General features: G+C 47.1%; 1 protein-coding gene and 1 long non-coding RNA gene across 2 annotated transcripts in view; one reads left to right on the top strand and one right to left on the bottom strand.

Annotated features, from left to right (window-relative positions):
• LOC119978230 overlaps positions 1–2,067 on the bottom strand; it is a 32,822-nt gene extending 30,755 nt beyond the window's left edge. The window contains exon 1 of the long non-coding RNA XR_005463406.1: positions 1,946–2,067. This is a non-coding gene — a long non-coding RNA (uncharacterized LOC119978230). The remainder of the gene's footprint in view (positions 1–1,945) is intronic.
• Positions 1–20,849, top strand: part of LOC119978229 (liprin-alpha-2-like) — a 768,706-nt gene that overhangs the window by 213,718 nt on the left and 534,139 nt on the right. The gene's annotated exons all lie outside the window — the stretch shown is intronic.

The raw sequence follows: 20,849 nt of genomic DNA on the forward strand, positions 1-20,849 counted from the left end.
TGCCAGGGAGTCTGCGAACATGTGCAATTTTTTTGTTGACGTCCGCCGGGAACCCGTCCGGTACCGGTGCCTTCCCCGCCTGCATGGAGCTGATGCTCTGTGATTTCTCCCAGAACTATTGGTGTTTCCAGCTCCCCCCCCCCCATCTGTCCTCTCCCACAACTGGTATTTCCAGTCCGTCAATGAACTGTTTCATCCCCGCATCCCCGTCGGGGGGCTCGGAGGTGTACCGCCCTCGGTAGAACGTCTCGAATGCTCAGTTGACCTCTTTTTATTCCACCACCAGTCTGCCTCTGCTATCTTTTGCCTGCGCTATTTCCCTCGTGGCCGCCTGCTTTCTCAGCTGGTGAGCCACTAGGCGGCCAGCCTTATCCTGGTGTTCATAGAAGGTCCCCTGTGTCTGGCCGCGTTTAGTACACTACTTTCCGAGTGGATAGCAGGTTAAAGTCCATTTGCAGCTATTTACTCTCGGCCAGCAGCTCTGCGGTCAGGGCCTTGGAGTACTCGCTCCATTCTCTCTCCATAGACTCTTTCAGCCCTGCTGGGATTGTCCAATATTTTCTGTTTTTACCCCAAGAGAAACTTGTTTTTAAGGTGGCTGCTTGTAAATCCCGCTCCATGCTCTGCAGCCCAAAACTGCCCCGAGCTCTGAAATCTCCATTCCTCCAACTCACACCCTGCTCTCCTTCACATTGTCATTAGGGGCTGTGCCTTTAGCTTTATTGACCCTAAATTGAGGAATTACCTCACCAAACTCCTCTGGCTTTCCACCACTCTCTTCTCCTTCAGGATTTAAAGTTTTGCTTTTATCCTTGTTTGGACTGGTCTTCCTAATCCCTGCTCCTCTGGGATGACTTTCAGTTACTGTTTGATTACCTTTCTGAAGCGCCTTTGGAACGTGTTTGCACGTTACAGGCACAGAATTTCAGATGTATATGAACAGGATACTCCAGAAGTGATGGACGATATATGCAGCTCCAGTCTCCTTATTATGTTTTAGGCTTGTTTTCTGTAAGTTGTGCAGAGTGATGAGGCTGCTGGATGGGGAAGCTATCATAATGTTTTGACATCCTCTTGTGGGTGAATGAAGTACTACAAGATTTCACTTTTTGACATTTCTCCCTCTTTCTGTGTGCTTGGCAGATGCCTGGTTCCAAATACATGCATTTTAGTTTGGGTTGGGTGTTGACGTGTTGGAGGATATCCCTGTCTAATTTGCTTTTAATGTGTCATTATTAACGGGACTGAAACTTATCTATCACTTCTTGTTAATATTAAGCAAATTAAAATTTTTACTCTGGATGTAAGATAGCAAACTGCACTTGTAATATGCCTGCAAGGTACAAACATAATATTATGGGTGGCACAGTGGTTAGTACTGCTGCCTCAAAGCGCCAGGGATCCGGGTTCAATTCCGAACTTGGGTGACTGTCTGGGTGGAGTTTGCGCACTCCGGATGCTACCGTTTCCTCCCACAACCCAAAAGATGTGCAGGTTAGGTGGATTGGCCATGCTAAATTGTACCTTAATGTTCAAAAGGTTAATTGATGATAGGGTGGTGACGAAGGCCTAGGTAGGGTACTGTTCCAGAGGGTCGGTGCAGACTCGATGGATCGAATGGCCTCCTGCACAGTAAGGATTCTATGATTCTTCCTATGCCTGCGTGGGTTTCCTCCGAGTGCCCCGGTGCCCTCCCACAGTCCAAATATGTGCAGGTTAGGTGGATTGGCCATGCTAATTGCTCTTTAGTGTCCAAAGGTTAGGTGGGGTTCGGGGGATAGGGCGGGGAGTAGGCCTGGGTGACTTTTGGAGGGTTGGTGCAGACTCGAAGGGCCGAATGTTGGGATTGTATGATTCTATAACCAAAGTCACATCACAAGAGGTAATGAGCCAGAAGTTGAGTGACCAAATTATAAAATTCTGCATTCGTATTAGTTCAGCTCACCCCAGCGATCACAATTTTGAGAGTCGATGTCACTTCTCCTCCGGACTTGCAGCATTAAGTAATCCACAGGGTAGTACAGTACTGGCTACTGCTCAATTCATTGCCTGGCAGGGAATGCTGACTGCACACTGATGCGATGCAATTCCCACATACCAGTGAAATCGCTGAGACAGACAGGAGTTCGGATGAAGAATTCTTTCTGGCAAAAAGATGACATCATGTTTGGCAGGCTGCCAGTTGCCATGGCAATTTGCTCTGAAGCTCGCAGCTCATCTTCCTCTGACAGAAACTATCTCAGTCTCTCGCTGATGGGCGGAAGGCAGTTCAAAAGAACACATTAGCTCAATTAGTGCTGAAGATTTCTGGGCAGGGGCAATGGGCATTTGGTGTCACTAAGTACTTGATGTAATAGGATGAGTAGAATTTAACCCAGAAGAAGAGCATAAGAGGTCAAGGCACAAATAAGGAAACCAAGCGCATGTTCATGATTATCCCCTCTCATCCTTTTGTGAAGCTGTCCAATTCTTTTCACCATATAATGATAAGGATATGGCAAGCCCTCCTCAAGTGTGAGACTAGGAAGTGCACAAATTGACGCTGGCTGAGTGTGTCTGTTATTCTCTCAATTTTGATTTAAAATTGCCTGTGTGCAACTGGGAAGTTCCCTGCAGCACGGTGGCGCCGAGGTCCCAGGTTTGATCCCCGCTCTGGGCCATTGTCCGTGTGGAGGTTGCACATTCTCCCCGTGCTTGCGCTGGTTTCGCCCCCACAACCGAAAAGATGTGCAGGGTAGGTGGATTGGTCACTCTTTTGAGGTCCGTAATTGGAAAAATGAATTGGGTACTCTGAATTTTTTTTAAAACTGGTAAGTTCCCCTCTCGCTGGGGTGAGTTTTAAATGGAATTGGAGTTGCAGTGAGGTTGACTGTTTCTTCTGAACTTTGCAGTAAATGCTAGTATTGGACGAATGGAGAATGGTTGAGCTTTTTCCGGTTGGAAGCACAGTTGATGTCCTGGCTGTGTGGTGACAGACTGTCACAATTCTCTGATTGCGCGCTGAACTCGCCATTCCATTGGCAACACATTGACATGAGCGGAATCCGACTCACTTGCAAATTCCTTCTCCAGTTATGTCATTGGTGACCATGTCCTCGGCAGTTACACTTTGTGACGTGAAATAGGCTTGATTGAGCTGTGATTCATGGTTTGTAGAACCTCTCGGCTTTCTCCACGTTATTTTTTCTGCTTAACATTTCAACTTGTTTGCAACCATGCATTATTGTATTTACTTACCGAAAGCCTACATCAAGTGTGAGCTCAGTGGTTAAGAATAAGTCATTTTGGGGAGCATTGTCCTTCAGGAGCAGCATTATTGCATACTTTAAAAGGCTTGAGGTTGGATTTTCCTCGCGGTAAAAGTTATCACCAAAGGTGGGTTGGAATGTGTTGTGTATTCATGTTTGTTCCCAGTTGGAACAGAGTAACGGTAAGAGGTCGATCACATGACATACTGATGAAATCATTGGCAGTTTGGGTGGACTAACAGTCAGTCTACACCAGCAGCCTGTGTGACAACACCTTCCCAATAGAGCTCTTATTTGTTTAGTCCCTTTGTGGTCTGCAAGCTTCCCTTTTAAAATAGCAGAAATAAAACTGGTGGCGAGCAGGTCGGACTCCACACTGAAAAAGAACTGCAGAAATCCGGTGGAGCAAGAAAAATTGCCAACCATGCTGCAGTCAACCAAAAGTGTTTAAGGCTGTTTGGCTGCAAGGCTGGTGTTGGGAGAGAGGTCACTGGGATGGTTCAAATTATCCTTGAATTTGCTTTCACTAGGCTCAGTGCCCTTTTCAGTACTGCTGAGGGCAGAGGGAAAGAGTCGGTGCCGGTAAGGCCCACATTTGTTGCCCATCCCTAATTGCCCTTGAATTGATTGACCTACTGGTCCATTTAAGAGTCAACCACATCGCTGTGCATCTGGAGTCACATCTAGACCAGATCAGATTTCCTTCTCTAAAGAGAAGTAGTGAACCAGATGGGGTTTTATGACAACTGTTTCATGGTCACTAGTTTTTAAAAAATTTTTATTTTATTCATTGAGTTTAATTTCCACCATGGTGTGATATGAACCCATGTCCCCAGAACTTTAGCCTGGACTCTGGATTACTAGTTCAGTGACATTACCACTATGTCACCGTCTCTCCTACAGTGAAAGCTGATCACTAGACAGGTATGTTCACTGTATAAACTGTTTGTTTACTGCATGTGACTAGATACAACATTCCTTTCCGAGGAACTGGATTAATGTAGTGAGTATTCCGCCTTATTGCTGTCACTGCAGGTAGCCATTTTCAACATATAACATAAAAGCGTTCCCAGTGCTTCTCCTGCAATGTGCCATGTTCATACAACACTCCGTAAAAACGTCATCAGTACAAGTAGATTCCGAATGAAATCAATATGGCCTAACATCGCCTGGGGATCTTTTTTCATTCTCCGGATGCCCATCCTTAATTGCTCTCCATTTCAAAATGCATTTTTAAGAGTCAACCACTTTGCTGTGGGTCTGGAGTCAGGCCAGACCAGGTAAAGCTGACAGATTTCCTTCTCTAAAGGACAGTAGTGAACTAGATGGGTATTTACGACAATGACGTAAATTTACGACAGTCGACAATAGTTTCATGATTATCATTAGACTTTTAATTCCAGATTTTTTTATTAAACTCAAATTTCACCATCTGCCTTGGTGGGACTTGAACTCTTGCCCTGGGTCTCTGAATTGCTAGCCCAGTGACAATACCACTGCACCACCGTCACCTGAACCTTTTGGGAAATATTGAAGTTGTTCCAGTTAATTTGACTGATTAAGAATGCTCCTAGTCCAGGAATTAACTGTTCATATGTTGGCAGAGCTACCTTTACCTGTCAACATTTTAGAGGTGTGTGACTGAGTACCTATTTAGTTGGTGTACTGAGAGGTTTGACTGAAGTAAAATTTGATGGGCTCTGGTTCAGCCACTGTTTGTGGGGCTGCATTGTGTTGCAATGTCAGGTGTATGCTAAATTTTGGAAGAATTCTCCTGGTGATGAGCTACCATTGCCCTGACAGCTGTGTCTGTTGTACTGAACCATATGGTACTAATGAAATTAATGGATGTTTTGTAAATCTCATCAGGATAATGTTTAGGCTGCCACCTAATCTATTATGGTTTAAGTCTGGTTGCTTCTCCATGTACGTTTACAGCCTTGCAGTCACAAGAATGATATAGAGGAGCAAAACTCTTCAGTTCTTGGATATTCATATTGTGCCCTCCATATACAGAGATGATACCTAACCAGGTTCTAATAGTAAGCAGGAGCTTTATTACAATGATTTAAAAATGCTTTCTATCTCAAGCTTTCTTGCTTGGTTTCAATTTCTCTAACCACACCCACAGACTTTGATACCCAGCACAGTGTGCATGTGCAATCGAGCATTAAATATTTGAAGGTACCAATCTTGCCCTCGTCTCCCAGTAAAACTAAAGGATCTTGTTTTAAATTAAACAACACAGTAGCACAGTGATTAGCACTGTTGCCCCACAGTGCGAGGGACCCGGGTTCAATTCCAGCCTTGAGTGATTGTCTGTGTGAAGTTTGTACATTCTTGGGTCAGGAAGTTGACGCTCCAGTTGCAGAGGGAGGAGCCAAGTCCTAGGGTTTGGAGTTGGATGTGAGAAGTAGCAATAGGAAAAAAAAAACTGTTAAACAGTTATTTTGCATCAGTCTTCACAGTGGAAGACACAGTGGGATACCAGGAGAATCGGGGCAGAAGTGAGTGTAGTGGTCATCACTAAGGAAAAGGTTCTGGGAAAACTGAAAGATCTGAATGTGGGTAAATAACCTGGACCTGATGGATGACACCCCAGGGATCTAAAAGAGATAGCTGAGGAGATTGTGAAGGCTTTCAGGAATCACTGGAGGCAGGGAGGGACCCAGACGACTGGAAAATGGCTAATGTAACACCACTGTTTAAGACGTGAGTGAGGTAGAAGATGGGAAATTCTAGGCCAGTTAGCCTGACTTTGGTCATTGGTATGATTTTAGAGTCCATTGCTAAATATGAGATTGCAGAGTACTTGGAAATGCATGATAAAATAGGACTGAGTCAGTACGGCTTCATCAAGGGGAGGTCATGTCTGACAAATCTGTTAGACTTCTTTGAGGAAGGACTTCTTGCAATGGTGTGAGTGGTCACATAGAGGGCAGCTCCTGCTTGAAGGCGTAGAAAAGTGTTTTTTTTAAAACCCAAAATCAGGTGCAACTTGGACGAAAAAGTGTAACTGAAGGTCGGAGGAGAAGTTCCCCTGGGAGTGCCTGCTGGTTACCAAAGAAGGTGAAGGACTTGGTCAAGGAGTTGGAAGGGACCTGTGGCACAACAGCCAGTGGAAGGATGGAGGAGGGGGAAGGGTCAGTGCAAGTAGCAAAGCCCCAGATGGAACAGTTGATGGCCTTCATCGAGGAAGAGTTCTGCCAGCAGAGGAAGGAGATGCAGGAGGCCGACGCTCAAAGGCCATCGAAGGGGCTGTGGCACCCCTGAAGGGCTCGATGGAGAGGGTAGAGAAATGCTTGGAGGCACAGGGGTTGCAGATTCGAGAGATTGAGACGGTGATGTTGGACCACAGTGATCGGATGATAGCATTGGAGGCAGAGGTGGTTCTCTTAAGAGACCTTTGTAAGATGTTGAGAGCAATGGTGAAGGAGCAGGAAAGTAGGTCGAGAAGGCAGAACCTGCCTACAGTGAGCTGGCCTGAAGGGGTGGAAGGTGCGAGTGCCGTGAGGTACGTTTTAAGGATGCTGACGGGGCTTTTGGCAGAGGAGGTGCTGGATAAGGCCACTGAGGTGGACAGAGCACACCGGTCTCTGAGGCAGAAGCCTGGAACGGGGGAGTTGTCACGGGCAGTGATCGTGAGGCTCCATAATTCATGGAGAAGGAGAAGATTCTGCAGTGGGCCAGGGAGAAGCGCAATTGTGAATGGGAAGGGAACAAGGTCCGAATATACCACGACATTGGAGCTGAGCTGGCAAAACAGCATGCAGGGTTCAACAGGGCCAAGGTGGTACTGTATAAACAGCGGATCAGGTTTGGGGTGCTCCACCTGGCGAAACTATAGGTGACCAATGAAGGCTGGGAATACTATTTTGCGACCCCAGAAGCGGCCAGTGATTTTTTTTCAAGGAGCTTTAACTGGAGGAGAACTGAACTGAACAAATCCGTGAGATAGAGGTGCTGGCACTTTGAGGTAATCGAGATCATGGGTAGAGTGGGGGTTGGAGGGAGTTTTTTTTCCCCTTTCCTTCGATGGGGAGGTTATTTTCTTCCTTTTACTGTCAGGGCGACAAAGAGTAGCAAGGGTGAAAAGTTTGTAAGGGGATGGCTGCCCCCACCCCCTTCCTGCTACCTGTGGCTGTGTTTTTTGTTTTTGTTTGTTTATGGAGGGGTGATCTATGGTTCGGGATGAGTCTTTGTTTGGGTGGGGGAGGGGGAGGTCCATGGGGAGCCTTCTTCACAGAACAGAGAGGTGAGGGCGGGGGGTCAGCAGGTGGAGTCTTTGGAGAGGAGTTGTCATGCTGGCAGGTAATGCTAGGTGGGGGAGAAGGCCAAGAGAGGTGGTTTAGCTGGGTGGGGCTGGTTTAGCTCACTGGGCTAAATCACTGGCTTTTAAAGCAGACTAAGCAGGCCAACAGCACGGTTCGATTCCCGTACCAGCCTCCCCGGACAGGCGCCGGAATGTGGCGACTAGGGGCTTTTCACAGTAACTTCATTGAAGCCTACTCGTGACAATAAGCGATTTTCATTTCATTGGGGGCTGGTTTAGCACACTGGGCTAAATCGCTGGCTTTTAAAGCAGACCAAGCAGGCCAGCAGCACGGTTCGATTCCCGTACCAGCCTCCCCGGACAGGCGCCGGAATGTGGCGACTAGGGGCTTTTCACAGTAACTTCATTGAAGTCTACTCGTGACAATAAGCGATTTTCATTTCATTGGGGGCAGGTTTAGCACACTGGGCTAAATCGCTGGCTTTTAAACCAGACCAAGCAGGCCAGCAGCACGGTTCGATTCCCGTACCAGCCTCCCCGGACAGGCGCCGGAATGTGGCGACTAGGGGCTTTTCACAGTAACTTCATTGAAGCCTACTCGTGACAATAAGCGATTTTCATTTCATTGGGGGCTGGTTTAGCACACTGGGCTAAATCGCTGGCTTTTAAAGCAGACCAAGCAGGCCAGCAGCACGGTTCGATTCCCGTACCAGCCTCCCCGGACAGGCGCCGGAATGTGGCGACAAGGGGCTTTTCACAGTAACTTCATTGAAGTCTACTCGTGACAATAAGTGATTTTCAGGTGGCCGAAGAGGGTGGTGGGGAAGGGAGGGTGATGCAACGAGGGGAGGTTGGAGAAGAAACATGGTCAGTGGCAGAGAAAGGGACGATTTTGTATAGGCCAGATACAGGGTGAAATTAATGGGGGTAGAGCTGAAATGTGAGGATGGCAGATGGTAGAAGGGAATGGAGGCGTAAGCACCTGGTAAGGCTGATAACATGGAACGTGCAAGGGCTAAGTGGACCGGTGAAGAGATCTGTTATCTGCGCACCTAAGGTGTTTAAAAGTGTAAAAGATGGTCTTTCTGTAGGAGACACCTCTCCGCGTGAAGGACCAGGTTAGACTAAGGAAGGGGTGGATTGGTCAGGTTTTCCACTCGGGGTTTGGTTCAAAGTCGCGTGGGTGCCAATTTTAATGAATAAGAAAATGGGGCTTGTGATCACGAAGGAAGTGAAAGACCCGGGTGGGAGATATGTGATGGTGAGTGGGGTATTGGAAAGGACCACGGTGGAATTGGTGAATGTGTATGCACCGAATTGGGACGATGTAGGGTTTATGAGGGGGTTCATGGCAGCAATCCCCTCAATCTTGGCCCCGCAAAAGTTGATTATGGGAGGAGATTTTAATTGTGTCCGAGAGCCAAAGATGATTGGTCGAGCCTAGAATGACTAGAATACAAATGGCAAAGGAGCAGGGCAGGTTTATGGAAAAGAAAGAAAAAAATGTGTGGTGCTTCAAGATCCCAAGGGGAAGGTAGTATTTATTTTTCTCACATGTATAGAGGATGTATTCCAGAATCAAGTCTTTTGTGGTGAGCCAGGTGTTTTTTGTTGGGGTGGAGGGGGCAGAATACGCGGGGATAGTAATCTTGGACCATGCGCCCCACTAGCTGGAGATTCGGCTTAGATCAGGACTGGAGCAGAGGCTGGGGTGGAGTCTCGATTCGGGGTTGTTGGCAGATAGCGGGTTTTGTGACAAAGTAGGGCTCTGATTAAAGATCATGTAAATTGGAACCAAAACGGGGTAGTGTTGGCGGCCACATTTTGTGAAGCGCTAAAAGGTGGTACAAGGGGAGATTATCTTGTTCAAGGCACATGCGGATAGGGAAAGGAGGGAGGAATATGAACGGCTAATGAACGAGATAGTGGAGGTAGATCGGGAGTACTCGAGGGCGCCCACCACAGAGGGATTGGCAAGGAGGAAAAAATGATGGGCAATTTGATAGGTTGACAATGGGGACGGCTGTAGGATAGCTGCGTAGGGCAAGGGGGGCTGCAGTACGAATAAGGGGAGAAGGCGTGTCGAATGGTAGCGCATTAGCTACGGAGACAGGCCACGTCCGGGAGATATTGAAGATACGGACTGGGGCAGGGGATATGGTGTCACGAGCTGTTTAGGGATTACTATAAGGAGCTCTACAGGGCAGACCTGGGAGGTGACAAGGGGAACATGGGATGGTCCTCAGATGAACTGGAGTTCCCACAATTGGAAGAGAAGAGGCAGGCGCTAGAGGAGCCTCAGGGGCTGAGGGGGATATTGGACAGTGCAAGGGGTATGAAGTTGGGGAAGGTCCCGGGCTTAATTCTGTAAGGAGTTTGTGATGGACTTGGCATCACTTCGCTTGGGGTATTTAATGAGGCGTTCAAGAAAGGTGAGCTGCCGGAGATGATGACGCAGGCAACGATCACATCAATACCTAAAAAAGGGGAAGGACCTGTTGGAGTCGGGGTTGTATAGGCCCATAGAACATAGAACGATACAGCGCTGTACAGGCCCTTCGGCCCACGATGTTGCACCGACATGGGAAGTCAAAAACTAAAGGCCATCTAACCTACACTATGCCATTATCATCCATATGCTTATCCAATAAACTTTTAAATGCCCTCAATGTTGGCGAGTTCACTACTGTTGCAGGTAGGGCATTCCACGGCCTCACCACTCTCTGCGTAAAAAACCTACCTCTGACGTCTGTCCTATATCTATTACCACTCAATTTAAGGCTATGTCCCCTCGTGCTAGCCACCTCCATCCACGGGAGAAGGCTCTCGCTGTCCACCCTATCTAACCCTCTGATCATTTTGTATGCCTCTATTAAGTCACCTCTTAACCTTCTTCTCTCTAACGAAAACAACCTCAAGTCCATCAGCCTTTCCTCATAAGATTTTCCCTCCATACCAGGCAACATCCTGGTAAATCTCCTCTGCACCCGTTCCAAAGCTTCCACGTCCTTCCTATAATGAGGCGACCAGAACTGTACGCAATACTCCAAATGCGACCGTACCAGAGTTTTGTACAGCTGCAACATGACCTCATGGCTCCGGAACTCAATCCCTCTACCAATAAAGGCCAACACACCATAGGCCTTCTTCACAACCCTATCAACCTGGGTGGCAACTTTCAGGGATCTATGTACATGGACACCGAGATCCCTCTGCTCATCCACACTGCTAAGAATTTTACCATTAGCCAAATATTCCTCATTCCTGTTATTCTTTCCAAAGTGAATCAACTCACACTTCTCCACATTGAACTCCATTTGCCACCTCTCAGCCCAGCCCTGCAGCTTATCTATGTTCCTCTGTAACCTGCAACATCCTTCCGCACTGTCTACAACTCCACCGACTTTAGTGTCGTCTGCAAATTTACTCACCCATCCTTCTGCGTCCTCCTCTAGGTCATTTATAAAATTGACAAACAGCAACGGCCCCAGAACAGATCCTTGTGGTACGCCACTCGTAACTGAACTCCATTCTGAACATTTCCCATCAACTACCACCCTCTGTCTTCTTTCAACTAGCCAATTTCTGATCCACATCTCTAAATCACCCTCAATCCCCAGCCTCCGTATTTTCTGCAATAGCCGACCGTGGGGAACCTTATCAAACGCTTTACTGAAATCTATATACACCACATCAACTGCTCTACCCTCGTTTACCTGTTCAGTCACCTTCTCAAAGAACTCGATAAGGTTTGTGAGGCATGACCTACCCTTCACAAAACCATGCTGACTATCCCTAATCATATTATTCCTATCTAGATGATTATAAATCGTATCTTTTATAATCCTCTCCAAGACTTTACCCACCACAGACGTTAGGCTCACCGGCCTATAGTTACCGGGGTTATCTCTACTCCCCTTCTTGAACAAAGGGACCACATTTGCTATCCTCCAGTCCTCTGGCACTATTCCTGTAGCCAATGATGACCTAAAAATCAAAGCCAAAGGCTCAGCAATCTCTTCCCTGGCTTCCCAGAGAATCCTAGGATAAATCCCATCAGGCCCCGGGGACTTATCTATTTTCACCTTGTCCAGAATTGCCAACACTTCTTCCCTACGCACCTCAATGCCATCTATTCTAATAGCCTGGGTCTCAGCATTCTCCTCCACAACATTATCTTTTTCCTGAGTGAATACTGACAAAAAGTTGTTAAATATGGAGGTGAAAGTGCTGGCGAAGTTGGTGGCGGGAAGGATGGAAGGTTGTGTTGCGGGTTGGTTGCGGAGGACCAAACTGGCTTCGTAAAGGGCAAGCAGCCTTCGAAGCAATATAAGGCGGCTGCTAAACGGGATCATCACCCCGTTGAGAGCGCAGGTGTCGGAGGTAGTGGTGTCCATGGGTGTGGAAAAGGTGCTCTCTCAAGTGCAAGAACCACCTCCTGTCCCTCCATCACCTCCATAAAAGTACTCTGCAACTCTTTGAAATGAGCCCTGACAACCTGAACCGCAGAGCCGAGATTTTCAGCCAAGTTAACATCTTCGCTGGCAGCCACCATCCGATGCATACAAAATCACCAAAGGGGGGGCCTGCTCAGTAACAGCTGTGTCACTGCAAACAAGGCCACGTTTAGGGTTTACCATTTCCCGTCTTGATTAATAGTACTACATTAGCTGTCCTTTGGCCAGAGAGGATTTGAAAATTAGCATCAAAGTCCCTGCAATTTTCTTCCTTGCTTTACACAGCCTAGGATACATCTCTTCTGGGCCTGGGAATTGATCCACTTTTAAGCCTGCTGAAACCGCAAACTTCCTCCACCTCAATGCTAATCTGTTCAATTATATCACGGTTTCCCATCCTGCTTTCTATACCGACATCACCCTTCTTTTGCAATTTCTGCGCAGATGCCGAATGACCCCAAATTTCCTGAAGATTCCTGGTTGAATAACCATGGGTGATGTGCCTCTTGAATGGACATAGCAGATCAGAACCATCTGTGGAACTCAGACTATTTGTTCGTAGATTTACCAAACCTATAATTCAAGACACTCTGCACTTGAGCTCAGTAATTAACAAAAAGAAGCTGTAGAAAGCAGAAAATCATGAGTAGGCATGGATGGCCATCATGCATCTCCCATTGTGTGGCTATGGCTTCAAATGTGAACTCGTTCTGAGCAGACAATAGATGTATTGATCATGTGAGCAAAACTGGCCACAGGTGTAATGAATCCTGCTCACCCAAGTATCAGGGAGAAACCAGTTAGTCTAGAAGCCATCAGGGCAAGAGGGACCATTCCTCCAGCCAGAAGAACAGAACCCTGTCTAACAAGCCGTCAACCTGTGAGAGGGACTAATTTGTTTTATCCTCCCCAGAAAAATTTGCTTCTGCAGAAACTTGGCCATAACCCCATTTGGAAATCAGCGACTTCCAAATTCCATTCATCTTCTTTTGTTTTGTATAAATTTAGAGTACCCAATTCATTTTTTTTTCCAATTAAGGGGCAATTTATCGTGGCCAATCCAGCTACCCTTCACATCTTTGGGTTGTTGGGGTGAAACCCACGCAGACACTGTGAGAATGTGCAAACTCCACATGGCCCGTGACCCGGGGCCGGATTGAATCTGGGTCCTTGGCGCGTTCATCTTGAATGAACCACGAGAGGGAATCCGTCCAGGCCTGTACTCTGTGCACTTAATAGAACTCAATGTAAATGCGATTTGCTTCTTGTATCCTGTTAATATTCCAGCTGCAAGCTTTGTTCTGTAGAATAATCATTATTTGTGTTTTTACCTATGTGCATGAGGGAGTGTGTTTTTTGTACATTTGGGATGTTGCAAATAAGTGTTATCCTTCTGCTTTAAACTTACCCGAAAGCCTGCTTAATGTCGATTAGTAAAAATAATAGACTAAAAAAGTAAAACACTGGCTCCAAGCAGACAGTTTGCAGACACCCGAGAGCTAGGGGAAAGGTTATCCCGGCACCCACTTCTCCCCATTTGAAACGTCATATTTCACTTTGAGGGTAGATCCCTCCCTGTGTCAAACTGATGAAGTCTTCACCAGCCCTGCACATCTTTGCAAAGTGATTCAACTTTGAGCATGAATTAATGTTTCTTCTCTCCTCGTAGAGCTGTGAATTGATGGGTACCTCCACAATTTGTTTCATTTCTGAGGGTACCCGAGTGTGACGGGCAAGTGCGCAAGCTGTGCTACAATCTGGAGTCTGAGGGTCCATTGGTGTTTAACCTCTTCAAAATCAAACATGGCAGCTATCATTTGGACTGCTGCAGTTGCAGCTTTTGCCATTTTCCTCCATGGGGAGGTGTTCCAAAATTCATGAGATTGAAGGTTTTTCCAGTAAATTGTCATGAATTAGCTCGTTGGTTAGTGTGCCAATTTTACACGTGGAAACTAATTGCCACAACGCTGCCACATATTGTTTTATGGACACATCATTTCCTTTGATCTCCGGCAGAATGTACATTGTTTGATTATCATCTATGGTGCAAAGTATTCGAGCGCCCTGCCACCCTATCAAATGCAGATGTGTCTTTTGTGAGTTGTTTTTGTGAGTCCAAAGATGTACAGGTTAGGTAAATTAGAAATTGTAAATTGCCTCTTAGTGTCCAACGGTCAGGTGGGGTTATGGGGATAGGGCAGGGGAGTGAACCTAGGCCGGGTGTTCATTCGGAGGGTAATTGCAGACAAAAGGGCCATATGGCCTTCTTCTGCCCTGTAGTGATTCTATGATTCTATGTTGGAATATTCACTGGCATTCTGACCCAAGGCAATGACTGAATATTGCGAGTTGCTGCTACCTGCAAACTCTCCACCCCCTTGTGACCATGTCGGTCTTAGACATTAAAAATCCATTGATCCTGTGGCTTGGGTGGAGTTCCCAGTGAAGAAAGGAAAGATGATGGAGCCGACAGTTTAAACTATTCTATATTCATCGCAAGATATTGTGTATTTTTTAAAAATAAATTAAAGTACCCAGTTATTTTTTTCCAATTAAGGGGCAATTTAGCGTGGCCAATCCACCTAGCCTGCACATCTTTGGATTATGGGGGCGAAACCCACGCAAACACGGGGAGAATGTGCAAACTCCACACGGACAGTGACCCAGAGCCGGGATCAAACCTGGGACCTCGGCGCCGTGAGGCAACAGGGCTAACCCACTGCAAGATATCGTGTTTTATACCTCAGAGAAGTGCAATAATGACTCTCAACGGGTTCAATGTATGAACAGGGGCTGAAGTGGTTCATGCCACTCCAGCCTCCTTATGTGGCGGCGAATGGGTGCCGCGCCAACCTGCGCATGCGCAGTTGGGCTGCGCCAACCTGAGCATGCGTGGGGGACTTCTTCCGCGCGCCGGCCCCGACCCAACATGGGGTCGGTGTTCAGGGGTCAGTGGCTGGCCGCACCAGGAGGTAGGCCCGGTGGGTGGGTGGGGGGGGGGGGGCGGGGGGGAGGAGAGAGGCCGGCCCGCCGATCGGTGGGCCCTGATCGTGGGCCAAACCCCATCGGAGGCCCCCCCATCCGGGCTGGAGAATCTGCGGCCTCGCCTCGCCTCGCCGATTCCAGCGGCCCGCGGCTGGCGTCGCGCCAAATGTGCCAGCGCAAATGGCACCGATTCTCCGAACCTCTGAGAATCACACGCCGGCGTCGGGGCGTCGTGGCGCGGTTGCTCCGATTCTCCGGCCCGGCGCGGGGCTTGGAGAATCGCCCCTATTACATTTAGCTCCCTCATCTAGATCATTGATATATATTGTGAATAGTTGGGGTCCTGGAACTGATCTCTATGGTACCCCACTAGTCACTGCGTGCATTTGGAAAAAAAACCTGTTAATTTCTACTGTTTGCTTCCTGTCTGCCAACCAGTTTTCTATCCATCTCAGTACACTACCCTCAATCCCATGTGCTTCAATTGTGCACACTAATCTCTTGTGTGGAGCTTTGTTAAAAGTATTCTGAAAGTCCAAATAAACCACATCCACTGGCTCCATCTTGTCAACTATTACAGTTGCATCCTCGAAGAATCAAAGAATTCCAGTAGTTTTGTCAAGCATAATTACTCTGTCGTAAATCCACGCTGACTCTGTCCGATCCTACCACTGCTTTCCAAGTGCTGTGCTATTACATCTGCTGTAAGACTCAAGCATTTTCCCCACCACTGACGTCAGGCTGACTGGTCTATAATTCCATGTTTACTTTCCACCTCCCGTTTTAAATAGTGAGGTTACATCAGCTACACTCAAATCTGTAGGAATTGTTCCAGAGTCTGTAGAATCTCAGAAGACCAGTGCATCCAATACTTTGAGAGCCACCTCCTTGAGTAATCTGGGATGTAGATTGTCAGGCTGTGGAGATTTATCGACCTTCAATCCCATCAATTTCCCCAGTCCCGCTTCCCTAGTAATACTGATTTCTTTCAGTTCCTCCCTCTCACTAAACCTTGAGTTCCCCAACATTCTGTTATTTGTGTCCTCCTTTGTGAAGACAGAACCAAAGCATATATTTAATGTTAGTCATTTCTTTGTTCTTAATTATAAATTCCCCTGTTTCTGACTGTAAGGGACCTACATATGTCTCCACCAATCCTTTTCTCTTCACATACCTATAGAAGCTTTTACAATCCATTTTTATATTCTCCAAAGCTTATTTTTGTAGTCCATTTTCATCTTAATCAATCTTTGTCCTCCTTGCTGAATTCTAAACTGCTCCCAATCCTCACGTCTGCTGTTTTTTTTGGCCAATTTTTCTCTCTCTCCTTTGGATCTAATACTATTTCCCTAGTAAACCATGGTTTGGCCACCTTTCCCATTTTGCTTTTGCGCCAGGCAGGAATGAACAATTGTTGCAGTTCACCCATGTGCTCTTTGAATGTTTGCCATTGCCTATCCACCGCCATCCCTTAAGCAACATTCCCCATTTCATCATAGCCGACCTGTGTCTCATACCATCGTAGTTTCCTTTATTTAGATGCAGGACCATAGTCTTAAGAACAACTACACCACTCTCCATCTTGATTATAAGACCATAAGACATCGGAGCAGAATGAGGCCACTTGGCCCATTGAGTCTGCTCCGCCATTCAATCATGAAGAATTGTATCATATTTTAATCGCTCATCCCCAAGGAGTCTCGCACAACTAGATTGCCAATTATTCCTTTCTCATTACACGATTCCCAGTCTAGGATGGTCCGATCTTTAGTTAGTTCCTCAGTGTATTTGTCCAGAAAACCATCCCGTACACACTCCAAGATTTTCTCTTCTATTGTATAGTGACCAATTTGATTTGCCCAATCTATATGCAGATTAAAGTTACCCATAATTACATATGTTCCTTTATTACATGAATCTCTAATTTCCTGCTTAATGCCATTCCCAACATCATCCCTACAGTTTGGAAATCCTATATACAACCCCCACTAACATTTTTTGCCCGTTGGTGTTTCTCAGCTCCACCCATGCAGATTCCACATCGTCAGAGTCTTGCATATTGGTTCCTTGGTCTCCATTGATGATCAAAACCTGACACAGGCTAAAAGGTCTCAAAACAAATATAATCACCATCTGTGTTGAAGGAGACTAGAGAGATGTGGGAGGCTCTGGTGACCTTTGAAACGCCGGGTACTGGGCAGCAACCAGTTAATTAGAAGCAGTCTAGTTTTGTACTCTGATTCACAAAAGAAACCAGACATTGGCACCTCCACTCTAAAAATTATTACTGTCTCTATAATCTGAAGTTGACCTAAATTTGAAGGAATAGTAGCTCAGGTCAGATGAGAAGTTTTTAAAAGCTGGATTTCCAACAAATAAGCTTCCGTAGAAGTTTATGGCACAGAAGGAGGTGTGTTGGCCTATTGTAACAGTGCTAACCTGAAAAGAGCTGTCCAGTCTATCATCCCATTGTCTGGCTCTTGGTCTATTGTCTTGCCTGATACAACACTTCTAATGCACAGAAAAGTATTTTTTTCAAATGCAGTGAAGGTTTCTGTTGAGGGTGATAGATCCTCATCTCTGCTCCATCTGAACCCCTCATCATTTCCGAGACTTCAGTTAAATCTCTCCTCGGCCTCCTCTGTTCTAAAGAAAACTATGCAGTTTATCCAGTCTTTCCTCATATTAACATTCTCCATTCTTGGTAATATCCTCATGAATTTCCCCCATAACCTTCTCGTGTTCACATTCTTCCTGAAATGTATTGATCAGAACTGTACTTGGTACACTAGCTGTGGTCTGACTAGTGTTTTCTAGAGTTCTAACATAAACTCCCTGTCTTGTATTCTATGCTGCAGCATATCCTATCCAGAAATGAGGTTTTAGAAGAGTTTTCCTTGATATGGGAGCAATATGCAAGTGTTGGTCAGGATTGAGGCTTATAGAGACTTTGTGGAATTTTGAAGGCTTTCTGCAAAGCCACAATTGACCATTTTGTCACTTGCTGTTGTCACTGCCATTAGGTGACAATCTCTGAGATTCATTTTCCTGACCATGTGCTGTGGAATCAGACAAATCTATAATGTTTTTCTGAAGAGCCGCATGATGTTTTAAGTCCCGTCACGGCCAAGGGGAGAATGTTGCCTGCGTCAACTCACCAGTGATCCTTACAGTCACCGGCTCATGTCAATCTTTCTTGGGTACCTACAGGCAGCTATGTGGATTAACCCTGTCTTGCTGCATCACATCAGACAACTAATCATGTACCATAAAGCCATTCTTCATGGCACTGTCTGAAACTCTCACGCATGACCTGCGATTGAGCCTTGTTGCTGTGTGTCGATTTAATTTTGCACTGAGGTGGGACAATCGGAGATGGTCCAGTGTTTGTGTTTCTTTAATTGTGAATCCAGATTGTGGAGCAGCTTATTTACTTTAGTTATGTTACTTGTAGTATCATTGCCCATGGGCATTATAGTGAAAGTGTGTTTCCTCTGTTTATAAACGTGTTGTCTTTTAAATAATGGATCCATGATAGATCAATACAATGTTCATGCTTTGAATTCTTTGTGGACTGCATGGATGGAGATGGGCCAGTGGGGTTGCAAAAAGTACAAGAAACAGTGAATGGTTTTCACTCAAAAGGTCAAATCATCCAGTTTTCTGCTTATAATGTTGGAAAGAGAGTGCTACCTCCAGCTGTGTGCGCTGATGACTTTTTAAGATGGCAATTGTAAGTGGAAAGTACCTTTCACAATTCTTGGACCCCCTGCCCGACTCTCCCATGTGACCTTGTGCTTAGTCTCGCAAGGCAGATCCTGCTGCCTGTACAATCTCTCTACATTTTCCTTCCACATCATTTCTAGAATAAATTTGCTGCGGGTCCTGTAAAAGCCTTTTCAGTGCAAGCACCCCTGGGGAAGAGTTCCTGATGGAAGCTTGTTGAAGGATCTCCTGGGTCGATTGGTGATTTTTCTTTTGTTCAGGCTGCAGAATCTACAATCGCAGCTTGTACCTTAAATGTATTGAAACGGCTCAGAGTCTACACAGCACACCACTAGCCACATTATCAGACAAATAAATATTAACCGTGAGCCGCATAAGATCATAGAATCATATAATGGTTACCGCGCAGAAGGGAACCCATTGTGATCTTGCTGGTTCTCGGTGAGAGCAACTCACGTGGCCCGCTCTGTGCCTGCCTCCCTTCCCCCCCCCCCCCCCCCCCCCCGCAATTTTTTTCTCTTCATATCATTAATAAATTCCCTTTTGAAAGCCATGACTGAATCTCCCTCCAGCACCCACTCAGGCAGCCCATTCCAGAACCTAACCACTTGCTCCATCAGAAAGATTTACCTCGTTCTGCCTTTGGAATCTGAGGCACTCTCAATTACGACACGAAAGTTAGGTCAGTAATCAAAGGCTTTAATAAGCAGTGAACAATGGCAGCCTCCATGAGAAGTGTGCTCGCAAAATGGAGTCTCATCTTAAGTACTGTTTCCCAGGGGGCGTAGCCAGAGGCGGAGTCCCCCAGGGTTCCAAGCCTCTTAAAGGGGCAATGTATTCTGATCATCACAAGCCTCTTAAAGGAGCAAGGTATTCCGATCATCACATTCACCCCCTGTTTTAAAAAAAACACATAGTCCGTCGGGGATGAAGTGTTTTTAAATTATAAGTTCAGTCTTTGTGGTGGTCTGATAGTCCGTGCTGACTTTCGCCGCTCCGGTGGTGGCGCCGTGGATGCGGTCGGTTCCGATGGTGGTCTATCCGGGAGCACGGTTGACTGAAGCTTTGTCCGCCTTGGAGAGGGGGGGGTATCAGGAGTGATTAGGGTGGTCGGTGTCGGCTGGGGGGCAGGGGGCGCTATGGAGGGGGCGCTGTCGAAGTCGGCGTTCGGTGTAGGGCCGGGAGCGTCGGTAGAAGTGGGGGGGTCGGTGGGAGGATCGGTGGAGTCGGTGGGAGAGCCAGCGGGTGCCAGGTCTCGCAGGGATACAGTATCCTGCCTGCCATCGGGGTGCTCGACGTAGGCAAACGAGGGTTTGCGTGCAGCAGGGGGACCCTCTCGACTATGGGATCCGTTTTATGGCTCCTCACATGCCTCCGGAGTAGGACTGGACCCGGAGTCGTCAGCCAGGGTGGAAGCGAGACTCCAGAGGTGGACTTCCTGGGGAAGACAAACAAACGATTGTGAGGGGTCTCGTTCGTGGCCGTACAGAGGAGCGACCTAATGGAGTGCAGGGCATCGGGTAGGACCTCCTGCCAGCGGGCGATAGGGAGACTCCTTGACCGTAGGGCTAGGAGGACAGCCTTCCAAACTGTCGCGTTCTCCCTCTCCACTTGCCCATTTCCCCGCGGGTTATAGCTCGTCGTCCTGCTCGAGGCGATGCCCTTGCTGAGCAGGTACCGACGCAGCTCATCGCTCATGAACGATGTACCCCGGTCGCTGTGGATATAAGCGGGGAAACCAAACAGAGCGAAGATGCTGCGCAGTGCCTTGATCACGGAGGCCGAGGTAGTATCGGGGCAGGGGACAGCAAAAGGGAAGCGGGAGAATTCATCAATGACGGTGAGGAAATAGATGTTGCGGTTGTTGGACGGGAGAGGCCCTTTGAAGTCCACACTTAGTCGCTCAAAGGGCCCAGAGGCCTTTATCAGGCAGGCCTTGTCTGGTCGATAGAACTGCGGTTTGCATTCTGCACAGATCTGGGCATGCCTTAGTCATGGTCTTGACCTCCCCTGTGGAGTAGGGCAGGCTGTGGGACTTGATGAAGTGGGCAAGCCGGGTGACCCCCGGGTGGCAGAGGTCATCGTGGATGGCTCTCAGGCGGTCCAATTGCGCGTTGGCGCACGTGCCACGAGACAGGGCATCTGGGGACTCGTTGAGCT

This window comes from Scyliorhinus canicula, chromosome 15 (assembly GCF_902713615.1).
Source record: "Scyliorhinus canicula chromosome 15, sScyCan1.1, whole genome shotgun sequence".
Classification (NCBI taxonomy): domain Eukaryota; kingdom Metazoa; phylum Chordata; class Chondrichthyes; order Carcharhiniformes; family Scyliorhinidae; genus Scyliorhinus; species Scyliorhinus canicula.